Source organism: Apodemus sylvaticus, chromosome 9 (assembly GCF_947179515.1).
Source record: "Apodemus sylvaticus chromosome 9, mApoSyl1.1, whole genome shotgun sequence".
Taxonomy (NCBI): Eukaryota; Metazoa; Chordata; class Mammalia; order Rodentia; family Muridae; genus Apodemus; species Apodemus sylvaticus.
This window is the reverse complement of record NC_067480.1, coordinates 52,485,308-52,494,718: the sequence shown is the minus strand read 5'-3', so window position 1 is coordinate 52,494,718 and position 9,411 is coordinate 52,485,308. Positions and strand designations below refer to the sequence as shown.

General features: G+C 40.0%; 1 pseudogene; it reads left to right on the top strand.

Moving 5' to 3' along the window:
• Positions 1-6,350: 6,350 nt before the first annotated feature.
• LOC127691900 (L-lactate dehydrogenase A chain-like) lies at positions 6,351-7,840 on the top strand (annotated as a pseudogene).
• The last annotated feature ends 1,571 nt before the right edge of the window (positions 7,841-9,411 follow it).

Here is a 9,411-nt window from a genome sequence, read left to right as displayed (position 1 = left end):
AGTGGATTACTTGTGAATTTAGGCTAGAAATATTCATGTGGGTTTTCTGGTGTGGATTTAATTTGAAAATCACTTTTACATAACAAAATGAAAACAATTTCATTGTTTTTAAGAGTTCAACATTTCTCTAATAATAATACTTGATATTAAAACCTAGCGATTACTGAATTCTTCACAGTATATTATGTCTTGAGTATAATACTTAGATGCTCAAAACTTTTATCTGAGTGAACAAACAGGTGGATAAGTAAACGGACAACCTTTTATCTGAAAAACACAAACGCTGTTTTGTCTTTTGATATATTAGATGAGCTAGGTATTATGAAAAGGCTTGGGAAATTTGAAAACTACTGATTAAATTTACAAGTTTTTAAAGTGTCAAAGTGTATTTTATCATCATGCCTCTTAGGAAATTGCTTAGACACTCAAATCAAAAACTATATCCTCTAACTTGGCAACAAACCGAACTCTGATTGTATGATTTTCCCACTTATGCTTTCCAGGAAATCCAAAGAGTGGATAATGGTAGGTGTAAGCTAGAGCAATGGTAAACCTCTCGTCCATGATTGACTGATACCAGCATAGACACAGGACACAATTCCAACCAATAAGGCCGTGAGTGTGCACCAAGGACCTCTGGGAAAGTTTCTCTTTGCTCTTAAAAGAGAGATTCAGAAATAACGTCTTTTTTTTAAAATCTTAGATTGCCATGTCTTCAAGGGGCTTCTAGATTATGAGCAGGATTGTCCTGATGGTAAGACTGGGCTGAGGCCAGGGGAGGAGGGCACAGAAAGCAGCTGAATCTTGAAGAAACTGAGCTGAAGGCTGGAGCAGCTCTGAAAGTGCCTTTCCTCAAACTCTTGACATGACTGACAACAAATAGCTTTATTATGTAAGATATTTCAGTTGGGTTTTCTTATTACATGAAGAAGTGTAATCCTCTGAATTGATATCTTCATAATGACTATATATATATATATTCCTAATTAAGTTCTTCATGTTAACTGATTACATATATTATATAGTATATATTATATAATCCATGAATATATATATATAAATTCATAAGTTACACATTGTTTGAAGAAATAAAGAACTTGACAGTACCTTAAGCTCTTGATATGCTCAGGTTTTAGTCTCTTGACAACCTGAAGAATTAAATGTTACCAGTATATTGGTAACAATGTCCTTCTTATCTCAGAACAGATGACATTTGGGTTATTGGCTTCTTTGAAATGTTGGCTGCTGAGGTTCTATAAGTTAGAGAAGATCAGAAGATTCAAGCAATCATTCATACTTTCTCCTCTTAAAACCTACCACTACCCCTACTATCCTAAATCAGCATACTCCCTAACTGTCTTCAAATATATTTAGAATGTATACCTCTCATCAAGGAAACTGCTTTTTGCAACCAAAAAACCACAACCAATCAAAAGGCAGAGCCCGGTACCAACTGACAGACACATCACCAATACAACTCCTCCACCTGAGGCTCAGGGAGCAGGGCTGAGCGGAAGAGAGACTGGAAAGATTTAAGAGCCAGAGGACCAGAGAGTTTGCTGTGAGGTTGTATCTCTTAAGAATGTCAGAGGCTACACCCACAGTGTTTCGCCAACCTGACTGCCTAAAACTGAGCTGAGCAAGGAGGCCACCAAAAGACATGCTGATGCGGATGGCTGTGGTATGAGGAACCCATGAGGCCTCAACCCTACACAAAGAGCTCCAGGCAGCTGAGGAATGCTGAGAGCTGTAGAAATAGTCTTCCTCAGGGAGGAGCATATCAACTGGTTATCTAATACCAAATGGTCAGCCCTGAAAGCATAGACATACAAGGAACAGTATACAGACTGAGCAGGTTGTACTTAATGTATTTAGGAACACACACACACACACATACACACACACGTACACACACACACGTACACACACATATACACATGTAACAATTAATGAAGAAAGAGGCCATGAATTTGAAAGTGTGCATGAAGAAATATATGTGAGGATTTGGATGAAGAAAGGGGAGGGGGAAATGCTGAAATATATTATAAATTAAAAAACAATTAAATAAAGACATTTTCTCCTCTTTCTCTTTTTGTATGAATTGGCAATGAGAATGTTCTAGAAGGAATCTGGGAGAAGTGCAATTTTGTTTTTTGGTTTTTGTGTGTGTGTGTGTGTGTGTGTGTGTGTGTGTGTTTTATATTTTTATTTTCAATATTCTTTGTTTACATTCCAAAAGCTTTCCCCTTTCCCAGTTCCCCACTCCCCATATGTCCCATAAGTCCTCTTCTCTCCATCCATTCTCCTATCTTTCCCCCTCCCTTTTCTCTGTCCTGGTACTCCCCTACAATGCTGGATCAAGCCTTTCCAGGATTAGGGCCCTCTTCTTCCTTCTTCATGGGAATCATTTGATGTGCTAATTGTATCTTCAGTATTCAGAATTTCAGGGCTAATTAATATCAACTTATCAATGATGTGTATTCTTTTGTGATCGGGTTACCTCGCTTAGGATGATATTTTCCAGTTCCAAACATTTGCCTAAAAAATTCATGAATTCATTGTTTTTAATTGCTGAATAGTACTCCATTGTGTATATATACCACATTTTCTGTATCCATTCCTCCACTGAGGGATATCTGGGTTCTTTCCAGCTTCTGACTATTATAAATAAGGCTGCTATGAACATAGTGGAGCATGTGTCCTTATTGCATGCTGGGGAATCCTCTGGGTATATGCCCAGGAGAGGTATAGCAGAGTCCTCTGGAAGTGTCATGTACAGTTTTCTTAGGAACCGTCAGACTGATGATAGTGGTTGTATCATCTTACAATCCCACCAGCAGTGAAGGAGTGTTCCTCTTTCTCCACATCCTCGCCAGCACCTGCTGTCTCCTGAGTTTTTAACCTTAGCCATTCTGACTGGTGTGAGGTGAAATCTCAGGGTTCTTTTGATTTGCATTTCCCTAATGACTAATGATGTTGAGCATTTCTTAAGGTGCTTCTCGGCCATCTGAATTTCTTCAGGTGAAAATTCTTTGTTTAGATCTGTACTCCATTTTTTAATAGGGTTATTTGGTTCCCTGGAGTCTAACTTCTTGAGTTCTTTGTATATATTGGATATTAGCCCTCTATCGGATGTAGGGTTGGTGAAGATCTTTTCCCAATTTGTTGGTTGCTGTTTTGTCCTTTTGACAGTGTCCTTTGCCTTATAGAAACTTTGTAATTTTATGAGATCCCATTTGTCAATTCTTGATCTTAGAGCATAAGCTATTGGTGTTCTGTTCAGGAACTTTTCCCCCGTGCCCATGTCCTCAAGGGTTTTCCCCAGTTTCTTTTCTATTAGTTTCAGTGTATCTGGTTTTATGTGGAGGACTTTGATCCACTTGGAGTTGAGCTTAGTACAAGGAGATAAGAATGGATCAATTCACATTCTCATGCATGCTGACCTCCAGTTGAACCAGCACCATTTGTTCAACTATCTTTTTTCCACTGGATGTTTTCTACTCCTTTGTCGAAGATCAAGTGACCATAGGTGTGTGGATTCATTTCTGGGTCTTCAATTCTATTCCATTGGTCTACTTGCCTGTCTCTGTGCCAATACCATGCAGTTTTTAACACTATTGCTCTGTCCATAGATGGAGAAACCAAGATATTCCATGACAAAACCAAGTTTACCCAATATCTTACTACAAACCCAGCTCTACAAAGGATAATAGGAGGAAAACACCAATACAAGGAGGGAAACTTCACCCTGGAAAATACAAGATAGTAACCTTCTTTCATCAAATCCAAAAGAAGATAACCAATCAAATATAAAAGATAACATAAAAAATGACAGGAAATAATAATCACTATTCTTTAATATCTCTTAACATCAATGGACTCAATTCCCCAATAAAAAGACATAGACTAACGGACTGGATACGCAATTTTGTTTTTATATCAACAGGGGATTTGAAAAATAGGACTATTACACTGCTTCCCAGAGTCCTCTTAAAACACAAAGCATAGAATCAAGCTGAGTCTTCTATGCCAGTGGTCTCTTTCTCCTGCTGCATTCCTTAATTCAAAATACTCTTAATATAATACATTTAGAAATCCAAATATACTTACATTTAAAAATATACTTAAAATGCTATTACACATTTAGATCAGTGGCTGATTTCTTTATGCAAAGCACCATATCTTGTCATTTTTTTAAAAAAAATATTTATTACTGTTGTGTGAAGGGTTCCTGTGTGTCATGGTGCATATGTAGATGTCAGAGGACAACTTTGTGGGGTTGATTCTCTTTTGCCACCTTTATATGGGTTTCAGGTTTTAAACTCATGTCATCAGGCTTCATGGCAAACACTTTTAACCCACTGAGTCATCTCTACTGTGCCTTATTTTTCTTCTAATGAACTCTTATCAGAAGGCTATTGCTGAACAGGTCCATTTCCCCCATATCTTGAAAACTTTTCTCTTCCACTACCTCTGCTGGGTGGTGGGCTATAGGAGAGGTTGAATCCTTATTAAAAGTAGGTTGCAAAAATTTTATACCTACAGGAGCAACAGTTCTTTGGGGCAAGTTTGATTTTCTTGGGCAGTAGTTCAGTCCCATAGCAAACACAAAATAGAATTCAGCAGCCACAGACCAGTCCTCTAGGCAGGCAGACAGCAGGCATGAACCAGCAGCTACAATCCAGTCCTTTCAGCAAGCAGATGTAAGACACAGACTGGCAACTATAATTCAATCCTGAAGAAGCTGCCAGGCTCACCAGCCAGCCTGAGGTGAGACTGCAGAAGCAGCAAGCTGCTACAGGAGCCTTGAGAGCAGTTTTTGGGCGAGTTTCTCACAATGGTGGTATTATCACAAGTTGAGCTCAACAACTTGTAAATTGAACCAATACATGTGTGTCTTTAGTGAAGAATATCAGGGCAGAGCAAATCAACAAGGCTCAGCACTTGTCTTCCACTGTCTGTGGGGTCATATTTATGCATCTTTGTCAATCATCCTGTCACATGTCTGCTATACCCAAACATCCTCTCACTTGGGTCTGCTTCAGGAAAACAGTCTTTCATGTGTTTGCTTTAGGAAGACATCCCTTCACCTGTGTGCCCCAGCAAAACATCATTTGGAATAACTAACTTTCCAAAGAACTAGAAGTTTCCATTTCAAAAGTACCTATTTAATATTTGTGCTAAATGAGATGGTACAACCACTGTGGAAATCAGTCTGGAGGTTCCTCAGAAAACTGGACATGAGACTTCCAGAGGACCCTGCTATACCTCTCATGGGCATATACCCAAAGGATTCCCCGGCATGCAATAAAGACACATGCTCCATTATGTTCATAGCAGCCTTATTTATAATAGCCAGAAGCTGGAAAGAACCCAGTTGCCCCTCAAAGGAGGAATGGATACAGAAAATGTGGTATATTTACACAATGGAATACTACTCAGCAATTAGAAACAATGAATTCACAAAATTTTTAGGCAAATGGTTTGATCTGGGAAATATCATCCTAAGCGAGGTAACCCAATCACAAAAGAATACACATGGAATGCAATCTCTGATAAGTGCATATTAATTAGCCCAGAAGCCCTGAATACCCAAGGCACAAATTGCATAACAAATGACTCCCATGAAGAAGTATGGAGAGGGTCCTGATCCTGGAAAGGATTGATCTAGCATTGGAAGGGAATATAAGGACAGAGAAAAAAGAGGGAGGTGATTGGAGAAGGGATGGAGAAAAGAAGGTTTACGGGACATATGGGGAGGGGGATCCGGGAAAGGGGAAATCATTTGGAATGTAAACAAAGAATATAGAAAATAAAAATATTAAAAAAAGAAAAAAATATTTGTGCTAAATGACCACCTTAGAGTTCTCAATCATACTACAGTTTTTGCTGGTCATTATCATAACTGGAGCTAGCATCATGCTATGGTTGGGTAGCTTGGTGTTCTTGTGGGACTCCTACCAGTAGAAGTGTCTCTGACTCTTGCCTGCTCATGACACCCTTTTCATCATCCTGGGTTGCCTCTTCTAGTGGGCTTGTGCCTGTAACCATTGCATCTTGTTATGCTATGTCCAGTTGATATCACAGAAAGGCCTGCTCTTTTCTGAAGGGAAATAGAGAGGAACAGTGGATCTGGGTGTGAAGGGAGGTCTGTGTGTGGAAACTGAGAGGAGAGAGAAGGAATGTTGCAGTTGGGATGTATTGTATAAAGGACGAATAAAGAAAACAAAACATACTGATAGTGCCAGCCATTCCAACAGCACCAACCCTCACCATTGTGGACATAGAAACCAAAGGACCCAAGTGCACAATGGGTGTGTCTGGCACACAGTTTATGGCTGAAGATACTGATGGCATGCACGACGAAGGACCTGGCAGATGAACTTGATATCCTGGAAAACAAACTGAGGGCAAGATGGTGGACCACTAACATAGCAGTCTTTCCCTTCGATCACCAGAACACCCCTAGAACACCTGGCAAAGACTGAAGTGTGCCTGAGAACTCTAAACTGGTAATTACCACAGCTGGAGCCCAGCAGCAAGAGAGAGAGGGAGCCAGCTCTATTTGGTCCAGAGCGATGTGAGCTCCTTTAAGATCTGAAGTACGAACTGAACTGAAAGTTGCTTGTTGGGTTAAACTCATTGGATATCTTGACCTACACAGCGTAAAAGACAAGTGGCTTTTCCCCAAACCAAGCTATTAGAAGTGGGTGCAGTTTGGATTTATCTCAGTTCCATCACTTGATGGGGAGAAAGGCTGGGAGTTCACCTGCCAAGCTGTTATGGATGGGACTTAGAGAGTGCGGAGACTTTAGTGTGTTTGTGTGGACTGACACAAATGTTACTCCCAGAACAATTTAACCAAGAACTTGGCACTGACACAAATAAGGAGCAGTGGAAAGAGGTTCGCAAACAGGTGGTTGACAGTGTCCGTGAAGTGGTCAAACTGAAACAGTAGATGCGATGGCTAGTCTTGGTTGTCAACTTGACTTCATCTGGGATGAACCAGAACCCAGAAATGAAGGGCGCCCCTGAGATTTCTGCTTGATTTGAAGCAGGTGAATTCACGTCTAGTCCAGATCTTTAAGGTAGGAAGACAGGCTTTGATCAAGATCTTGATTCAGGAAGACATACATTTAATCTGGGCTACACTTTCTGCTGGAAGTCTATATAAGGATGTGGAAGAAGGAAGCTCTTATACTTTGTCTGCTTGCTCTTGCCTTGCTAAGCACATCCATTCCTTCACTGGCATTGGAACCCACTTCTTTGGGATTCTAGAATATACAGAAGGCTTGCTGAAACCCCCAGCTTTGTGGGACTGAACAACTACTAGATTCTTGGACTTTCCAGTCATAGATAGCTACTGTTGGATTGGTTAGACTGCAGCCTGTAAGTCATTCCAATAAATTTCCTTTATATATGGATATATAATGGATTATTTGCATAATCATATATACATATATATAGATTCAGAGATTCATCCTTAAGTTTTGTAACTCTAGAAAACCCTGACTAATGTGGCAGATTTGGTCAAGAGTATGATGAAGAATCTAGATTTATGTACCATTTCCAGAATGATTAAGGGTCTCTATGGAATAAAGGATGACATCTCCCTCAGCAAGCTCTTCAGCCTGGAACAAAATGGAATCTCAAATGTGGTGGAGCAACCCTGACAACTGAGGAGGAGGCCAGCTTAAAGAAGAGTATAGATAGGCTCTGGAAATTCAGAAAGAGCTGCACTTCTAAAGTCCTCAGATGTCTTAGCACTTTACTATACAGATTACAGCAGGGTTTCTATGGAGACCACACTTCCTGTCCTTTTCATCTGAGCTGTGATTAATCCAGTTATATTAAGGCGGCCTGGGGAAAACCTCAATTCCTTACAACTATGCACTGATGCTAAGTGGTACTTGTGTGCCAGTAACCTTGTTAATGTGGCAGTACCTGGTTTCTAGGACACTCTGACAATTGTGTGTGGCACAATAGCTTTGTGCTGCAAACTGTCACCAAACATTCCTAGGATAATGAGTTCCTAGTTAATTACATCACAGCTTCAGAGTATAAATCCATTATGCATGTCTTATGCATAACTGTTCTAAAGGATATATTTTGTATATTATATGTATAGTGTACATTGCAATATAATGTAAATAATAAAATTTGCATATGGATAAATGCAATCAACTCCCCAAGTGCCATGTCAACAAAAATGCCAGCGAGAGAGAGAGAGAGAGAGAGAGAGAGAGAGAACCAGAAACCTAATAAAAATATATTTAAAAATCTTAATTTAAAATTATTTATGGAGTATTGTAGAGGGTGGTTCTGATGTTAATGTCCTGTTCCCTAATTGGTTCTTGATCGATCAATAGATACTAATGACCAATGACTGAGGATGGGGCAGGACACTTAGAGTTGCCTGGGAGGACAATGCAGGAAGAGTAGAGAGGATGGGGTGGCAGTTAGGGGGTGAGAAAGAGACAATAGTGTCAGGAGATAAAGCCAACCAGCCATGTGAGTTTTCAGTTGGAGTAGCCAATAGCCACTCTGTCCCATTATGCGTGGGATGGCAGTGGAGGTTTAGGAGTGCTCAGTCATTGAGTTAGCAAAGGCATTTTAAGATTAACTGGTGTGTGTGTATGTGTGTATGTGTGTTTGTATGTGTGTATGTGTGTATGTGTATGGTGTTGCTTTTTATCTGTGGATCCATGGGAATCTGGGTAGGGCTGGTAGCATGGTCTGCTCGGAGCTTAAATCGGGGTAGCAAAAACGGCATATAGCAGAGTATAATCAGTATTATAACAGTACCCAAAGCTATAAAATAAAAAATATCTTCCTTTTCCATGTCCCCTTGTCTGCAATTTTATTATTTACAAGTTACCATTTTAAAAATAGCTCTTGTTTAACTCTGTAATCCTCAATATGTCTATATTCCTATTTCTTGATTTGTTAAGCTTGACAAAATGCATTGAGTCTCCACTAAGGAAGGCATCTACTACCTCTCACACTTCTGAAAGATTTTAAGCATAAGAGGAACGTGGTCAGAAGTGTGTTTTGGAAGGACTCTTTGCTAGCATGTGAAAGGTTTGGCAGGCACTGCAGAAATGTGTCAAGGATACGGGTTGGAGGATTAGGTGATTGGGAAGGTACTTAGTTGAGGGAAAGGCTGGTTCATTCAGAGTTAAAGAGACCCAAGCCACTCCTGAGTTCTGACTGCTGTGTTGGTAGGTGGTGCTTCACACTGCAAGATCAGGATGCACAAGGAGAAAGCTGGCATTAGATGGAGGAAGGACAATGAACTTCACTTCATTATTGATGTGTTTATGGGAATACAGCTACATGTGCCTTATGGGACAGTGGGACACAGATTTGGGGTGTACAGAAGGAGCCAGACTAGAGAGACTGTAGATCTAT